This window comes from Protopterus annectens, chromosome 5.part0, assembly GCF_019279795.1.
Source record: "Protopterus annectens isolate FY-2018-M chromosome 5.part0, PAN1.0, whole genome shotgun sequence".
NCBI lineage: Eukaryota > Metazoa > Chordata > Ceratodontiformes > Protopteridae > Protopterus > Protopterus annectens.
In genome coordinates this window covers 335,817,772-335,838,285 of record NC_056735.1, presented here as the reverse complement: position 1 = coordinate 335,838,285, position 20,514 = coordinate 335,817,772, and positions in this window count along the sequence as shown.

The following is a 20,514-nucleotide window of genomic DNA, read 5'->3' as shown; positions in this document are numbered from 1 at the left end:
ATTGCTGGCCAACTCCTCCTGTGTTCAGGGGAAGTATATGTGCTCATTGGCATGTGGTAACATGGCATCCAGGAACTGGTGTAGTACCCTTGGTGTTATACCGCTACAGTGTGAGGTGCATCCTTACACCAGCGGGGAATCTGTGATTCACTATAACTCCTCTCAATTGCATGGCATTGCCTATTAATTCCTAGCTACTGCGCATAACACTGTCACTGCCCCTTAGCAACCTTTGCACCATAAGTATGGTGTAGCATGCCTGCCATTGACTATTATGGGGAAATCGTGATATCTGTTTCATTGCAGTTTTATTCTATATTTTTATATATTCCTTGCGATGCCCTTTGCACACCACTGCCCTGCGCTTCCACGTCGCGATAGTTCGACTATATATATTAAATGTTAATTTTATATTTTGTTCATTTTTTTTATGCCGATGGCTATATATTTAGCCATTGGCATATATTAACAATATAATACATGTGTTTGGTCAGCTGTCACGGCTCCGATTTTATGTTTGCAAAAATGTAAACCGTTTTCTACAGTTTACATTTCTGCATGCTTACACTAAGCCTGCACCACTTCCTGAATTGCTACATACGTTCGTTGCATGCTACACTACTGCACATAGGGTAATTAGTATACAAGGCTCGGGAGTTGTGTGGGAGTAGCGTACGCAGGTAGTGCACGTGGAAACAGCTCATACCTGAATCGCTCGGCGGCCATATTTGGTGTTAGAACGCCGACGCTATGCCTGCACTTGGCACAAGCTTAATGAATCCTGGGGCCTGTCTTAACAGTGCCTGGTTGTCCTTAACAAGTTTTAGTTAAGCATCCCAAAAAACTGTTATGACCACGTCTGTAGTTAGGGAAGTACTTTGCAAGTTTATCTTTTTCCTAGTTTTGGAGCATAATCAAGGCACTCCAAGAACTTTGTTGAAATAACTTGAATACATATAATCCATTATCCATAGGTCAGTCTAGTTATTCACAGCTCTCTTGCATAACTTAAGACATACAAGTATGTGGATATGAAAGACAGCATTAAATATGCACTTTTACATAATACTTAAGAAGTTAATGCAGTCTTCACAGACTTGTCTGTTCACAAAGCATCTGTCACCACTATTATTAGGAAGTCAATACTTTTCAAGTCTAATATCCCATGCATCTACAAATGTTAATTTAATAATTTATGTACAAACAAATGTTTACCACATCTTAAGGCCATTAGTATCATCTGCTTATATTTGCTGTCATATTTATTACTTTATTTTTAGCATAGTAGGTCGCTCAAACTATCCCAGCTCATATTGAAAAGGAGTTTATCTAGCCACCTAACCTGATCCTGTGATAACACACATGCCCAGATGTCTGTCCTAAGTTAAGTCCATCTTCTCCTCCCAGTCAACCTCTATTTCCCCTTTAGTATCTACATTTTGTAACACAACCTTTGGCTCAGACTATGTTTGAACTGCTCTTATGGGTATTTCTCTTATCTTCCCAATTGTTTCAGTCAGTGTAAGGAATGCAAACACTTTGCCATTCATAAATGTCCTCAGTATGTCTGAAAATAATGATTTAAATTCCTGACCCCTCAGATTACACCCATTTATCACATCTACAAATCACAAACAGTATTTAATGTCACCTCAGAATAATCATTTCCCGTATACACTCCCATAAACATGGGCTTCCCATTAACATATATCTTTTGGTCCTATCATCTCAGTTTCTGCAATATCTGTTCTTTTTCTTAAAAAGTCAAAAACTTTCACAGAGTTGTTCTTGGTTTCCACTATTTAGCTTCAGCATCTAGCAGATGCAAATGCATTATCTATGCTTTCCAAAACATGTTTGCACAGCCAACCCACTTTATCATCTTATTTTTGAATATCCCAACAAAAGTTCTGGTTTTCCTACACCTTCAAAAGCTCAACACATCCATACCTTCCATTTTCTTGCATAGTTTTGATGATTCAGATAATTGATGCTCCATGTAATATGCTCTATCTGTTTTAATATCTCTCCTTCTTATCCCAAACCAAGCACATTTGATTGTTACCAGGTACTGTGCTTTTAACTGGTCTTGCAGGCACTCCATTTCATCAACCACAGCCATCTTTAATCAATCTATGTAAAATCATACAAGTCAGTGAAGTTTAATAAATCAGTTCATGTGGCCTCTAAACTAGAAGTGGCATTAACAACATTCTATTACAAAACCTTTCTTGACTCTTTACACCTGTAATATAACATACCATGGCACTTCCATTCCAACTTGTTTCATAAAGCCTAACAGCTGTATGGTTAAAGGAAGTTTAGGACACTAACAGAATGACATGGCATGCAAAATTGTTGAAGAGAATTAAATCCAAAATATCCCATATGCAATCAAATATTAACAGAAAAATAAAATATAAAACTGATGAACAATTGCAACCAGTCAGGAACAGCTTTTATTGGCAAATCTGCCCCAAAATAGAAAAATGTAATTTAACTGAAAAGATAAAGCCTAATAATTAGCCTAACACAGGAAAATAACCACCCAGATATACATAAATATGTAAAACCATATAAAATGCCATAAAGTAATAAACAGTAAAAAACAAAATATTCACCACACTGCATGATACAGTCTCACACAAAGATATAGCTAAGGATTAACAACGTTTCTAAATAACTATTCAATTAAGAATTATACAGACAATAAAACAACAACAAAAACAAGATGAAACTAGCATGAAAGGTCCACCAAACTGCTCAAATAATCAAGTATTTGTCAATGACAAAAGTTGGTTTGCATAAACTTAAAGTGTAGCAGTGGAATACACATGATCAATAAAATGAAAAGGCATGAGAAATGTGACAAGTGGAAAGTAAGGTAATGATTATTCAGCCCATTCAAAAACGAACAGATGTTTTGTTATTTTGGTTGTCTACCTTCACTGTACTAAGAAGGGTTGTGAGAGTGGGTATCAGAAAATTCTGAGATCTAAGAGAAGAGGTGGATTCCAAAGAGAAAAGGGGATTGGTTTCAATGGAAGAGCTTAGCTTGGGTATGAGCTTAACCGAAAATAACAGTGTGAACTTTAAGCTTAATTTATGCTGCATAATGAAATTAGAAACAAACACTCTGTAGCCAATAATCCTACAACCCAAGTTGGAATCAGCATTTAATGAATATGCTGCATAATGTATTAAAATCTGCAGTTTCTTAAAATGTTTAGCTGAGCACCACTCTTACTTGTAGTGATTCTCCCTGTGTATTCAGATTGCTCATGGTAACCATAAATAAGAATTAAATGTTTTTGATTCAGGAAATATAACAAATATGGTAGAAGGAGATCCTGATCTAACCTCTTTAACATATATGACAGAAATTAAAATGAAATAGTTTTTTTGGCTGCATTTGTTTTGTCATCATTTAAACAACTCAGAAAAAATGGCTTTCAAAACGGAACTCTAACCTATTTGTTTCTAAGGGAGATTTGTGCGCCAGAAAATCATCTGCTTTCTAAATCAATGACTACTAAAGTTAATTATAACTCATTAGAAGTAAAGAGTTATTACCTGAAACTCTGCCTGAACAAAAAAAGAAGGCACTAATAAGACAGAGCAATATCTTGTTAGTGAAAGACGGGTAACAAAAGAGATACGACCTGAAACAGCATCAAAAATAATAGTAACAAAAGTCAAAATTTAATTACTCATTGAGCTAGTCTAGGCACATTTGATGGGCTACCAAACTCTTTTATGGTCGGAATGAACTGGCATCTTTTTCTACAGCAATTTATTAAGAGGAGTTATGAGTCAGAGTTAGTATCTTGGGAAAGTTGTGTGATAAATTAAATTCTGAAGGCTGATAGGAAAATACTTGGTTGGACTGAACATGTAAAATATACTGGAAAACATATTTTTACACTGAACTATTTACTTTATTACGATACAAGAGAACACAACTCACTGCTGAAGACGCTCTCACCAAATGCAGGATAAAAGTGAATGAGAAAATATGAGAGCAGTCAACACGAATAGTGTCACCAATGCAGATAAAATCCAAAGTAACCCACGTTGAAGTCCAAAACCAGTCAAAGTGGAAGTATAAAAAATCATTTATTTCGAAACAGAAATGAGCGCTTTCGCATAGTCAAACTATGCTTCTTCAGATACATTAACTCAATGCAATTCACCAAATATATATACCCCCAGCATTTTGGCGGGCTCATTAATTATCACACTTTATCACTTAAGTAAATTAATCACCATAGAAATGGGATCAAAGAAATAAAACACATTATATTTCACTTACAATTCACCTAGTGTCATAAATCACCAAGCACATCATGCCAATAAAAACCAACAATATTTTCGAGCTCCAATAACGCTCAGAACTTGATAGCGTCATTCAGGCAAATAGATATCTATTGGAGCTGCTATAAAAAATATATATATTTGTTCTTACAAATATTATCGCTCGCCCCTTGATGCCATATCAATAACATCGGAACATTACTTACAAATACATTCCGTCGCTGATCAACTTGTACATAAAGCTTGAATAAAACATCCATGATAAATATATGCCATGGTCGCAAACAACTTATAAAAAGAGAACTTAATCCACAGTTAGCTTTAAAATTACGTACATATCCAGACATCAACAACGAGACATTCGCTGTATAGTCAACCCCTCCTTCTGTACGCAAATGATGTCACATGTATTCAGAACACCAATGGAGTACCTCAAGAAGTTAGTTGGTAGTCTCCATGGTCCTAGTGCCAACATTTTAATGCATATAATAAATGTTGAATAACGGCACTTCAGTCAGATCAATTCCAGCCAAAAGAAAGAAAACAAATGCTCACTCACTTGGAACTTGACCATCAATAACACTCAGATACTGATATTAATTTTAAATGCATTGATTATAGAAAAGTGGCTATTGTACTTACAAGTTAATGTCTCATGAATACTATATATGCATACTGGATATACATCGTATTCCTGGTACATAACATAAACTTCAACGTGGGTTACTTTGGATTTTATCTGCATTGGTGACACTATTCGTGTTGACTGCTCTCATCTTTTCTCATTCACTATTTACTTTATTACTTAGTACCATTTATTCATAGTCTGTTGTCCAAATTTTCTAACTGGATTCAGTCTATTTTCAATAGCAGCCCGGTGAAGAAAGTTCGACAGCATAATTATCAGATTTCAGACTGGGGATACAGTTGTCACATATCACTGTACTATAGCAAATTAACAATACATTTAAAAATCAATAATAATAGTGACATTGTTCTTTAACACATTTCAGTACAGATCTATGATTTGCTTAACAGATTTACTGTATTTGGTTGCTAAAAATCCAGTGGTATCTGGAAAGAAGCTAGACATTTCTCTTTATACCTCATTATCCTTGACTCTATCACAATGAGTCTTTTGCTTGGTATTGAATCCCCACTGCCAACGCAGAGTACCCAAAATGCTCTTTACTAATTATCCTGAATATGTTTCTTTATCAAACAGTGCCATTATTTTTTTTTCTCTCTTGGACCATCATTAAACCAGACTGGTCTGTCCAAGTGCCTCAGACCCCCTGACTTACTCTGCTATTGCTAGTACCAGTAATGGATCCTAAGGGCATCCTGGAGTCTCAGCCATCACTGCTTCTATCTGGGTGGGGCTGTTATATGCTCTACTCATTGCCTGCCATGCCTGCAATGCTCATCTGTCTCTAGTCAAGGGCAACTCCCTTCATTGAACCACATCTCCTCCAAGGAAGCATCACTGCTGAATACCCACCCACCCAGGATGGGCACACCTATCCTTTCCCGCTATTCTGTCAATTGTCCAATCCATTAATTATACCAGCTGGGACACAGCTAGAGAACACAACCAGTTGGTAGTGTAAGTTAAACAAGTGTAGATGGGGTTCTGCAAGGGCATGTTTGGTGCTATTAAAACAGCATCCATGTCAATTGTTCGGGCCCAGTAAGGTGGTGTTTTTTAGTTTTACAGAGCCTAGTCAGGACAAGTTCCATGATGATCTTACGGGGTAAAGGGACTCTGGAATTTGATGACTTTCAATGAATGTTTCTGGAGTAAAAGTTGTAGTAAACCTCTTTGCAAGTGTGTTAACTATAACTTTAGTGTCAGAGTGGGTAATGTCATTTTGGATTAATCCTGCATATTAAAGGTGCTATCACACATTTTCCTAATGCAAATAAAGAAAACATTTCAGTTATCTATGGCTCCTGATGTTAGTTTCAATTCATGTTTAATTTTGGTCTTTCTATGATCATTTTAGTTCCTTGCTGATCTTTTCACCTAGGTCTTTAATGTGGGTAGAGTTGTTATGATTTTATTTTGTTATAGAGCTTATTTATAGTGGTGGACCACCAAGGTAGTTTACCTTTTTTAAAAGATTGTGATATTGTAAATAAGCTCAGATAGCTTGTCTGACTTGCTGTTCTTTATCTGACTATCTTTCTTTTATCATTTTTTATATTGCATTTTGTTTCATTTTACATTTTTTGCTGCTTTTTGAGTTTTAAGAAGTCTTGGCTAGAGTCAGTTAGAAAAAAATTATTTTTCAATAATGAATAAGGGGTCTATATTAGAACTTTGACAGGGCAGAAAAGTGAACACCCTTATATCGACATAACATAACCACTGTAGTGCAATCTCAGAGTTGGTATATTTAAGTAGGGGCTTTATTGTATCTGTTATTTTTTTTTGGCCCAGCAATCGTTTTCCCTGGGGAAAAAAATCACTGTTCCGGTCATTCGAGATTTTGTCATTTCGGTTAAGCTGTGTCGATATAAGAGAGTTCCCTCTTCTGCCCTGTCAGCATTCTAATATGCTGAATAACATCCAGCTAATTAGTGGGAGCAACTGAGAAATAGTATTCCTCATTTAAGTGCAACTATTTAATGGCATCTTTAGCTGAAGTGCTTGCTTGACTTGCTGTTCTCTGCCTGATTATTGCTTACCTGTTTGCATTTATTTTTTCCCACCACCCTGCTCTATTGTTGTTGTGCTTCTAAACTTGGTGCCATTTGAGTTGCTTTCCCCTACTATAAAACAGAATTTGAGCACTCTTCCCAGCTCATCTCAGCATTCTACTGAGAAATGAGAGATCAGCTGTGAAGGCCCCTTAGTCTTTTAAACTCGAATTGTATTCTGTTTCCTACAATTCCATTTACTAAAAAAATACACTTTATTAAGCTGATTTTTTTGTATTTGTATTCTTAAAGTGTTTATTGCATTTAATCTACTGCATTTATTATTGCTTGCTAGTAGCTTGATTACAATGTAACTGTTATTCTAAGCCTCTTAGTTCTGATTTAAGCGATTGGGCTCCAAACTAGTTATCTTATATAAGAAAGGTTTGTGGTCTTCACAATTGCAGCAGGAGAGGTAGCTTGAACTCTTCTGAGGTGGAAATTGCCAGTCGAAGGCTGATTGGGTCTGTTATTCTAAAAGTGACTTAGTTCTGTATTAAGCGCTTTGGCTTCACACCACTTATTTTACATTAAGTAAGTTTTTGGTCTACACTCTTGTGGGATGAGAGGGTAGTCGCCACCTTTCTAATCTGTGAATTGGTGATAAAGGCTTTTAGTGCCTGTTATTCTAAGTGTCTTTGTTCTGGTTTAAGCATTTGAGCTCCAAACCAGTTATTTTACATTAGGAAGGTTTGTGCTCTATACTCTTGTGGCAAGAGAGGATAGCCTACATCCTTCTGAGGTAGAAATTGCTGGAAGATGGCTTATTGTGTTTGTTATTCTAAAAGTGTCTTAGTTATTTTAATCTGTGTAGGCACTGATCTTTCTTTGTGTAAGTTTCCCTTAAAATACTTTTGCTGTCTAGACAGATTTTTTAAACCACAAACTACAGATCAAAAATCCCCTTTATGTTCTCTAACGCTTCAGTCAAAGTGTTACTCCTTGAAGGCTAGAGAAAATAAAGTGGATTTTGGATCTACAGTTTGTGGTTCATTCTTTTCTATATAAAGTGTGCTTTTTATGGTTCTGGAGATTTTTTATAACAACTAGAGCATCTAGTTTGCTTATAGCTGAGTGTTGTTTATCACATTCCTTGGCTTTTTGACCTATTCAATATTTAAATTTCCCTCACTCCTCCCTAGTAGATCAGCAGTCATGGATATGCACTTCCCGATTCTCTCTCTGTGGCCGTTCTGGTTGAGATGTGCATTCTGAGGCATTATAGATATTGCCTCATGTACACTGCCATTCCACTTATTCCCAATAAAACAAATAAAGTATATAAGAGGTGTAAATGCACTGTAATGCTAAAGGCCAACTTTTCTCATACAACCAAAACTAATCCTATAAAGGTTGTCAGTGACACTTGCACCATACCTACTGCACAGGGTTAAGACCTTACATATAAAATCATCATCCACAGACCTTACGCATCAAATCATCCCAGAAAACAATCATGCCATTGACTCCAACCTAAAATTCTCCCCCATATCCACCGTCACAATAAAAACACTTTTACTTAAGCTAAAACCCTGTACTCTGGCCTCTGACAATCTACCGCCACACTTCCTGCAGCTACCTGCAAACTCTATAGCATATCCCATCAGCATACTCATTAACAGATTGATTAAAGAATCCCTCGTCTCAGACATCTGGAAAATCAACTTACGTTCTCCCCTAACACAAAAGTGGCACCAAAACAGATACCACAGACATGCAGCCCATAGCAATTATTTAACCCCTCTCTAAAATACTGGAAAAATGCATCCATGGCCAACTCCTCAACAACTTGCTTGAAAACCAAATTCTATCACCCACTCAGTATGGATTCAGACCGTGACACAGCACCACTACTGCTCTCCTCTTCTTCCTTGACACAGTTAGCCTGGCAAGAGGTTCTAGCAAAATAATCGCTTTGTTTTTCCTAGATCTCTCCAAAGCTTTTGATACCATTTCCCACACCATCCTCCTCTCCAAACTATCCATCCTTCACATTTCTCCATTTACCCTACAATGGTTCAATAGCTATCTCTCCAATAGGCAACAATCTACCAAATGGCAACAGTCTTACTCTCCATTCCTCAATACTTCCACAGGGGTACCCCAAGGCTCCATACTTGGTCCTCTCTTATTTAGCATCTTTATTAACAACTTTCACTCCTACTGCCACAATGGTCAGTAATCCAGTATGTTGATGACTCTACAATAATATGCACTGCAAATTCCAGCTCTGAACTGCAATAAATCACCCAGAATGCCCTCACCTCTAACTGAAGTTTGGATGCTTAACAATGAGCTTGCCCTAAATCTGAAAAAACCTAAACTAGTACTTTTTACTCCTAAAAAAAACACTCCCCTAGATAAAAACAATCTTCACTACTCAAGCCCAAGACAATACAATAGAAGTTGTCCCACACACACACTAAACAACTAGGCATTATTATTGATGAAAATCTTAACTTTGACCTACATATAAACAATAACATCAAAAAACACATCAAAAGCTCAGTATGCTCTACAGGCAACAGTACTTTCTTAGCCTCTCTACTAGACAAACCCTTGCGACCACCTTTTTTTACCCTCTCTCCTTTATGGCACCCTTCTCCTCACTAATATCCAAAATTCTGCAAGATCCAAACTTCAAATGTATTGCAACAGAATAGCCAAATGTGACAGAAATCCAAAAAAATGCTGACAGTCCTGCACTCAAAAACTTTTATTCGGGAAGCCACAACAGTTAAGTGCTTTCGTCAGCAACCACAGGCTGGCTTGATCAGAAAGAAACAGAGTATTCAGTAGCAGCAGTCAGTGTAACTAGATGGAATATACTATTACCAGACAATATTGCAACAATGTAGCAGTTTTACCAGTTTACCATACATATCATTCATAGAATAGCCAAATTTGCCATCAAGGCCAAATTCTCATCCCACCACTGTAACTCACTGAACCAATTAGGCTGGCTGGAACTCCTCCACCATCTCTCATTCACTCAACTAGCTACAGCTCACAAAAAATCTATAGACCCATAGAATGTGCTGCACTTTTGACATGACTTGGCCAATACCAACCCAGCAGATAACTAAGATCTGAAAATCATCTACATCTAAAAGTAGAAAAGCCTATCTTTCCAGTTGGTCAAATCCTCTCCTCCTTCACCATTGCCAAACTATGGAACTTAGTACCATCTTCTATAAGAAACACAGGCAGCACCACCTCCTTTAAACAAATACTAAAAAAATATTTCAGCTTTTCCTGGCTCTGTACCTGTTCTATAACCTACCTCCTCCTTCTCCTTATATGATAACTAAACTCCTTTGCTTTTTGCTGCTGCTGACTCATGAGATTTTATCCATGATTATTATTCGTCATCACTTGTTGATACTGGAACAATAATGTTAAGTAATATATCTCTGTTTATACCTCTTTTATTGAATTCATCCGGCAACCAAAACAAATTCCTGCTTTTATGTATATATTATGTATATATTACTATAATCACTATGTGTAACATTTTCTTGTTGGAGCTTTTCTCCCCAGGCCTCCACTGAAAATGGGCTCTTTTAGGTCCAGTGGACTTCCCTGGTAAACAAATAGAGTAAATAATATAAAGAAAGAAAGAATTAAAACTACTTATGCTGAGGCACTTACAGGTAACCTTCCTAAAACACTAAGACCTCTTGCACAGCAGAATAAAAAAAGAGGTCCTCAGCCATCACATAAACACATTGTTAAATCACCACCCACAGCTACACATAGTAACACTGTATCCAGTACCTCTATTGCTAAGCCCTTAAGGGAACCAGTGCACAGCAAAAATGTCCTGGTCATTAATGATTCTATAGTGAGGCACACGGATGTCCCCCTCATCAGACTGAGTAAGGAGAGAGTCAGAGTTAGCTGCATTTTTGGTGTTAGGATCCATCAAGTCACAGACACTCAGGTTATTATACCACAGGTACCATTATGACTCTGTCATGCTTATTGTGGGTGTTAATGATCTGAGACATACGTCCCTTGACTACAAGAAGCAAAACATGATTGAGCTCGCTGATTATGTATCTCAGGCAGGTATGAGCTTACAACTGAGCAGTATACTAGGATGATGCCACATTACTAACAGAAAATGATTGATTTTAACAATTAACTTAGCTTTTGGTGTCATTCCAAGGCGGTACAATATTTGATGGCCTAGAAGGACATGACTGAAAGACCATACTGCTTTGCCAGGGATAGACTGCACATATGCCCTCTAAGCTTTCAGATATTGGAAAAGACCTTTTTCACTCCCATAGTACCTTTTTTAGGCAATGCCAAACTGATAAACTTCCCAACCTAACTGAACCTACAAAGGAACAAAGGAATATTTGAAGGTGGTACTGCACAATGTTAGAAGTCTTAACAAGAAACTCCTCTCTATGCAAGCATTCCTTTCCTTGGAGAGTGTAGACATCTGTGCAGTAATGGAGACAAGGTTTAAAGTTGCAGAGAGCACCCCAGCAATGCAAAGTTAAAATGCTTTTCATACTTTTAGACCAGCTACTGCACAGGAGGGAATTAAAGGTGGAAGAGTCTCAGTTTACATTAAAACCAGCCTTACATCCAGACTAGTTAAAGGTATGACCCACTGGAACCCATACATGTACAAGTCACCATAAACAGGGTCTCATACCATATCCTTGCAATCTATAGGTCCCTTCCATGTCCCAGGAAACACATATTAACTATCTCAATGTACTAGAGTCACTCACCATTCAACCCAATATGATATTCATGGGGATCTCAACTACCCCTCTATGGATTGGGAATTCTGCAAGACTTCTAATCTACTAGCCCAAATATTCCTAAAGTTTATTACCAATATCTTGAAACAGTTGGCCCATTCTCCTACAGGGGTACAGACATCCTTGACCTTTTACTCACATGCATGGGGGGTTCCGCACCCAATGTTATGTCTTCACTCATCAGATCTGACAATAAGTCAATTTTGCTTGAAGTAGAAATTGAATCTGGGAAGCCAGTTAAACCAAAAACCTTTAGGAACTACTCCAAAGCTAACCTCTCTCTCTCTACGAAGCAACACCTTGGCTAAATTCCAAGCACACCAAACCTAGTAAAAACCATAGCATATGGTGAGCTAGTTACAAAATCTCTGTACAGCCATATTGATAATTTTATAGAGTGAGCAGTGCCCACTCATATTAAGAATAAGACAAACTCAAAAGATAAGCTACACCGATGGAATCACAGTATCAATCGGTTATACAATCAATGAAAAAAAATTTGGGCCAAGCGTAAGAAAAACAAAGCCATGCATACTAAATGTCCCCTGGCCAATCTAAACAGGCAACTAAAAGGACTAATTAATGCTTCAAAGGCTAAATTTGAAGACAAAATAGCTTCTCAGGCAAAGGACAACCAGAAAGCTTTCTACAGCTATGTCCATAACCTCATGGGAAATACACAACAATGTGCAAAACTTATTGTGAATGGCTTCACACACACACTGAACTGGAGGCCATTGCCAGCCTATTGGCTGACAGGTTCAGCTCAGATTTCTCCCTACACCCCCCCCCCGATAGTCCAAAGGAGACAACATATAGACTATTTTCAGACATTTACAGATCATATAACACCTAGCTATTACATCACAGACATGCAGGTAGACAAACTAATACTTCACATAATTAGAAACACATTTTAACACTTTTCACAGTGAACTCTTACTTTCATGAGACTTTAGTATTGCACAGGTACTGAGTTAAGAATTTGCATTGATCCTTGCACAGAAAGAGGCATTTAAGTATTACACTGTGAATATTAGAGGATTGCACTGTGGACCTTTGAGTATTGCACTATTGTTAGTTCTCAAATTCGTAACATATATTGATTGCATTGAATGAAGAGATATTTTACTGAATTACTAATGCTCTACATGGTCTGTAAGTTAACAGTCATGGTGAATATTGCACCAAATATTAGATGAGACTGGTGACCAGGTTAATGCACAATATGAGATAAGCTACTACAGTTTCTACTGACCCAGATGGCTATCATGGAGCATAGTTGTTACTAGAGTTCAGCATCCTGATGACATTAGCGAAAAAGCTGTTTGGGTCTATATTAGAAGAGCGAAGCTACTTAAGAGCGAATGCTCTTTCTTCGACACGTAAAGTCTAAAGTCTGAAAAAATTGAAGTTACGGAACAGAGATTTTTTTCCCAGGAAAAAAAGTTGTTGGGCCATTCTCAGGACTTTGCTGTTTTCTCCACTGTGGTGTGATCTCGGAGTTGGTATATTTAAGTATGGGGGTGTGGGGGCACAGCCCCCTACTTTATTTTGTCTTTATAATTTTTTTTTTTGAACAGTGATTTTTTTTTCCCCGGGAAAAAAAAATCACTGTTCCGTAACTTTGCTCTTTTCAGACTTCGGGTTTTACATGTCGACTCAAGAGCATTCGCTCTTCTAATATAGACCCAGCTGTTCCTGAATCTCATAGTTCTGCAACGTATGCTTTGGAAGTGCTTTCCAGATGATAGATGCAGAACAGTGTGTAAGCAGGATGAGTGCAGTCTTTAATTATTCCTCTGGCCCCGCCAATATATCTGGATAAGTACAAGTCATGGATAGATGATAAGGTGTTCTTGATCCCTCAACCATTACTAGGGAACAGGTCTTCAATGCACTTTATAAGGCCAAAAACACTGTGTCAATAGGCCCTGATAACATCACAGGATGCTTACTAAATTACATGAAACATATCCTTTCTGGTCCACTTGAATCACTTTTCAACTGGAGCCTACAGTCAGGTTTTGTTCCCAAGGAATGGAAGATGGCTACAGTCATTCCCCTGCAAAAAGGAGGTCCAACCACTGATCTGGGAAACCACAGGCCTGTAAGTCTGACCAACCTCATATGTAAGGCCATGGAAAGAATCATCATGGACATGATGAATGAGGACATAGGTAACCTGCAAATGCTGGACCCATCACAGTTTGACTGTGTTCATGCCTATTAATTCTGGTGGACTTTTGGAAAGGGTCACCAAAGCATTGGTTGAAGACAAGACTGAGTACACAGCTTATCTCAGCCTAGCTTTTGATACACTAACCCATTCAGGCATTATAGACAAGTTTAGGTATAAACCCTTTTATCACCTGCTGGTTAGCGAACTGGCTCACTGATAGGAGCCAGTAGGTCAAAATAGGTGTGGTCACCTCCACCAAGAGGCAAGTCAATAGTGGAGTCCCCCAGGGCTCAGAATTGGACCAACCTTTGTGGAGGCACTTAATGGAAATTTACCCAAACAGCAGAGACCTCCAAGACAGAAATGCACTCAACCACCACAACACAGCACAAACCACAGGACACATAGCTCACCTTCACAGTGTGCCCTCAACCTAAGCCCCTAAAGCTAAACACCTTGCCCAATGCACTAACTGTAGGTGACTCAATAGTGAGGCACACAGATGTCCCACTCACTAGGTTGAATAAGGGGAAGGTAACAGTCAGCTGTCTATCAGGTGCCAGAATCCAAAATATAATGCTCGCATTCAGGTCACTCCACAACAAGTACAAGTATGACTCTGTCATTGTCCATGTGGTCATGAGTGACCTGAGATGCACCTCCCTGGTCTACATGAAATGAGACATAGTGGAGCTCTTGGATTATATGGACCAGGCAGGTATGACACTAGCCCTGAGCAGTACCCTACCATCACCCGGAATGATACCGCAGTACAAACAAAAAATAATTGACTTCAACAATTGGCTAAGTTTCTGGTGTCATTCTAAGGGGATCTAGTATCTCTCTTGCTTGGGATGGCATGATTGACAGACCTTGATGCTTTGCCAGAGATGGCCTGGATCTGTCACCCCTGGGTTTCTGGGTACTGGCTAAGGCTCTTGCCACCCCTATAGTGCCTTTTTTAGTCAGTGTTTCAAAGACCAAATTTCCACCATAACAGCTATAAATAAATGCAATCTGAGGATCATGCTGCTCAATGCTAGAAGCCTAAATCTCAAGATGCACTCACTCGAAACACTCCTCAAAATGGAGAATATCGATATTTGTGCTGTAACGGAAACCTGGTTTAAGGTTCATAGGTTCATAGGTTCATAGGTTTATACTAGGCTATCTGCCCTAAGGCATTTATAAGCCTAGCCCAAATTATTGTGGCTTACGCCACCCCTTATATGAAAAAATACTGTGCCCATTAGTTTGTTGTGCCTCTGTCCAGCAGTGACCCAGAGATGATTCCCGGGGTAAACCTACGATCTCCCATCCACAGGTCTAGATTTCTCTTGAACAGAGTCAGCGAGGTGCTCTGCCTCACATGGACCGGGATTTTATTCCACAGCATAGGGAGTCTCTGAGTGATAAATCTATCCCTCCAGCACGTCCTATTTATATCCGTGCTAAGGTTTAAGTCGCTTGCTCTAGTGGTTTTGGTGGATTTGGATTTTTTGAGGTGGAGCATGTCCATTAATTCCGGGTTGGACATGGCCTTGTATGTCAGGCACATGTCACCTCTGAGCAGACGGTATGCGACTGAATAGAGCTGGAGTTTCTTCAATCTGGCAGCATATGACAGATTTTGGAGTCCCTTTATCCTTTTGGTGAGGAACTTTTGGGGTCTCTCCAATTGCTGCAGATGTCGGGTGAGATACATCCCGAATGGGGCATTGTACTCGATCATTGGTCTGATAAGTGAAGAGTACAGGGAACAATGACCTCACTAGATCTGGATGTGAATCCTTCATGATCAGGTGGGCAATGTAGAAGGTCTTTCTAACCACTTTAGCAATGTGAGTGTCAAAGAAAGGCCACTGTCAACCTGGGTCCCCAGGTCCCTGATAACCTCTTCTGTGCTTAGTGGATTGCCACCTATATGGTAGCTTGGGGTTACCTTGTTTTTCCCGAAGGGTATGACTATACATTTTTGGCGTTTAACTTCAGGCCATGGCTCTGGCACCAGCTATCTGTTTCCGTGAGTCCCTTCTGAAGGATATCAGTGTCCGATGCACTTTCCACTATGGCCCAGTTTGCAGTCATCTGCAAACTTTGTCAGCCAAAGTCCTCCCATGTTGGCCTGTACTTCTGAGAAGTAGATGCCAAACAATAGGGGCCAAGGACCGAGCCCTGTGGGACACCACTTGTGACCGGCTTGGAGTCTGACACAGCGCCAGCAACTCTAACCCTGTGGGTTCTGTCCTTAAGCCAGTTTGCAACCCATCTTGTGACATATGGGTTTACATTTAAGCTGGTAAGTTTTTCTACAATACCCGAGTGGGGTATTGTGTCGAAAGCCTTTGCAAGGTCAAGGTAGGCTGTATGGACTGCCTTTCCCTCATCAATGGCCTTGGTGACTATTTCGAAGAAGTCGACCAAGTTCAAAAGGCATGATCTTCCCTTGACAAAGCCAAACTGGGTCGGGTCCAATGTCTGCAAGTCCCCTATATCTTTGTTTATGAGCTCCATTATGATCCTCTCCATAGCTTTGCAGACTAGACTTGTTAAGCTTATGGGGCGGTAATTACCAGGGTCCGTAGAGGCGCCACCTTTGTGGAGTGGGACCACAGTTGCCGTACGCCACTCCTTGGCAGAAAGCACCTCTGTACTACAAGGCTATAACTCATTCCAAACCTTTCAGCCCCGAAACATGGACAGAAGCTCCAAAGGCAGTGGTGTCTCCATATTCGTAAAAGGTATGCACACCTCCAGACTAGTAGCCCAGCATAATGATTCTGAAATACTTCAGGTGCAGCTAACATTGAGTAAGACTGCGATCCAGGTCATAGCCTGCTATAGGTCCCCAATCATGTCCCTAGACTCTCACTCCATGTTCCTAAGCACCCTGGAATCTATCAAGGTCCAACCCAACACTCTCATGCTAGGAGATGTCAACTACCCCTCCATCAACTGGGAAAACTACTCAAGTACCAATGCACTGGCCCAGTGCTTCCTGGAATTCATCAATTCTAATGTCCTGGACCAGCTCATTCTTACCCCCACTAGAGGAAGCAACATCCTTGTCCTGGTTATTACTAACATGGGCAACCATTGCTCTACACCAGTAGTCAATTTCTCCCTGGTTAAATCCGACCACAAACGAATCACCATGGAAATTCAAATCTTACCTACACCGCCGCAAAGGTATCCACCATGAAAAACTTCTCCAAAGCTGACTTTGGACTCCTAAAAACAGAGGTGGCTAACTTCACAGCACCCATGCCAACAGGAAATAGATGCATGACTGCCGAATCATGCACCATTGCACTGTATGAACATGTACATAAATGCATGGAACTAGCCATACCCAAAAGAACCAAGACACTCTCCTACAAAAAAAAAGGAAGCCAGTCTGCTGGTCTCCTGCCATTAATACACTCTACAACAGAAGGAAGAAACAGTTGCAGTAAAAGTTGAAATCCCAAGACTATTATTGGCCTCAACAAAAAGTTGAGATCCCTCAGCAAAACCTCCAAATCCAGCTATGAAGGCAGAATTGCAGCAGACACAAAAAACAAACACAAAGCCTTCTTTAGTTATATCAAGAATCTCCATGGCAATACCCAGATTTGCTCTGAGTTACTTCACAATGGTATCTCCTATACTGAGCCAACAGATATTGCCAGCATTCTGGCCAACAGATTCAGTGCCAATTTTACACTTCTCACCCCCCCCCCCCAAAGGACCAATCTCAATACCGGAAGAATGCCAGGCAATTTGCATTACTGCAACACAGGTTAAAGCTGCATTGTCTAAAGCCAATAATATAGCTTCAGTCAGACCTGACAATATTCCCAGCTATGTTCTACATGAACTACAAAGTGAACTGGCATCACATCTGTGTGCTCTGTTCACTTACAGCCTCACATTAGGCTTTGTCCCTACTGAATGGCGCACTCCTACAGTCATCCCTCCACATAAAGGAGGAGTGACCACAGACCCTGGAAATTAGCCTGATATGTAAGTCTATGGAGCACCTCATCATGGACCTAATTAACAAGGATATAGGGAATCTCCAAACTCTAGATCCCACGCAATTTGGTTTTGTGAAAGGTAGATCATGCCTGCTCAACCTGGTTGACTTCTATGAGTCAGTCACCAGAGTGATGGATGAAGGTAAGGCAGTCCATACAGCCTACCTCATTCTGGCCAAGGCCTTTGATATCATTTCTCACTCACGAATTATTGATAAACTCACCAAACTAGGCATCAACCCATATACTGTTAGGTGGGTTACAAACTGGCTTACAGATAGAACACACAGAGTGAAAGTAGCGGACTCCAGTCATGAGTGGAGTCCCACAGGGAATGGTCCTGGATCCTCTCCTTTTTGGCGTCTACTTCTCAGAAGTCCAGGCCAACACAGAGGGACACTGGCTGACCAGTTTCACAGATGACTACAAGCTGGGAGCCATTATTAACTCCCCAACTGATGCAGACATCCTACAGTAAGGCCTCACTGAGACCAATGACTGTTGTCGAAACCATGGCTTTAAGCTTAACGCCAAAAAATGCATCGTCATCCCATTTGGGAAAAACTCAGTTCCCACTAATTACCACATTGATGGGAGCCCATTGAACACGGAAGGCGTTATAAGAAATCTGAGGACACAGGTTGACAGCAACCTCTCCTTCAGCCACGATATTGCCACTGTGGTCAGAAAGTCCTTCTATGTGGCATATCTTATTACCAAGGGTTTTGCATCCAGGAAGAAAAAGGTCATCATTTCTCTCTACTTTTCCCTCATTAGACCAGTCATAAAGTATAATACCCCATTTGGCATGTACCTCACTAGACACATGAAACAGCTTGAGAGGCCACAAAAGTACCTCACGAAGAGGATCCTAGGCCTTAAACACATGTCTTACTTGGACAGACTCAGAAAACTTCGGCTATTCTGTCTCATATCGTCTACTACTAATAGGCGATCTCTGCTTGACTTACAAAGCCATGTCTGACCCAGCTCTGTTAGAAATGCTACATCTAAAGAAATCCCAATCCCTCCACACCACATGATCCAGAGACCTCAACCTCATTACCACAATCAACAGAACGTGCTGGAGGGACAGGTTCATAACCCAGAGACTGCCCATTCTCTGGAATAGACTTCTCATACATGTCAAGCAGATCAGCTCATTAACACTCTTCAAGAGAAATCTTGATGAGTGGATGGGAAGTAGAAAGTTCACCCTGGGATCACTTCACTGGCTCTACTTGATAGAGGCACTGGGAACTAATGACGGGCGACACAATGCCAGGGAACTTCTATAGGCTAGGCTTGTATAGGCCCAGGGCCATTAGCCTAGTACACACCTATGAACCTATGAATTCCTTTTTTGGCATCTATTTTTCTAAAATGGAAGCAAATGCTGAAGGTTTATGGCTGAATAAGTCTGCAGATGATTGCAAGCTGGGGGTTGTCATTGACTCCCCTGCTGACACTACCTTGCTTCAAGAAGGCCTATCTCTGACTAACAAATGGCAGCAAAGCCATGATCTTAAACTCAGTGTTAAGAAATACATAATTGTACCATTTGGGAAGTCAGCTATCCTGGCTAATTACTGTGTTGATTATATGCCCCCAAGAATTGACCCAGTGGTCAGGGAGCTGGGTATGCACATAAACAGTAGCCTTACTGTCAACTACCACATGGCCACAGTGGTGAGGAAATCCTTTTATGTTGCACAACTTATAAGTAAGGGCATGGCATCTATGTCCAATGAGGTCATTATCCCACTGTACTCTGCCCTTATCAGACAAATCATAGTGTACCCTTCTGTATGTACCTGACCAGGCATATGCAGCAACAACAATGACCTCAGAGGTTCCTTATAAAAAGAATACAAGTTGTAACAAACTTGCCTTATGCAGAGCACCTTAAAGCTCTTTTCTTCCACTCAGTTTCCTATAGATAGCTAAGAGGTGATCTGTGCCTGGTTTACAAGGCATCTGTAAACTTAACACTCATGAATCTCCTGCATATTTGTAAATCAAACAGTACAAGAAATACAATGTCTAGGGACCTGAATTTTGTTTTTAACTTAGAATATGATGGAAAGACAGATATGTTTTCCAGAGACTGCCCCTTCTGTGGAACAGTCTTCGTATCCATGTGAAGCTGAGTTTACCAATTACCCAGTTTAAGCACAACCTAGACAGTAGATGGGGAATATAAAATTTTCACTGGGCCTGGCACCCATATCCCTTATGGACAGAGATAGCATAAAGATGTCTGTTCCTCAATATCCTGTTTGGATATGTGACATCATTACTCTTTTGAGGAAATTTGGCTAGGCTTAGAAGGATTTGTTGGGTCTTTACCCTAGTAACAATCTATGAATCAATGAATCTATGAAATAATTTAAGCAAGTCTATTTGCTTGAAGTGCTTGAATTCAGAATTGTTTACCACTGTGGTGCTAGTGGCTCTAAATGAAATGTTATAAATTTGCAGTCCATCAACCAGGTAGAAAATATTAAAGGTT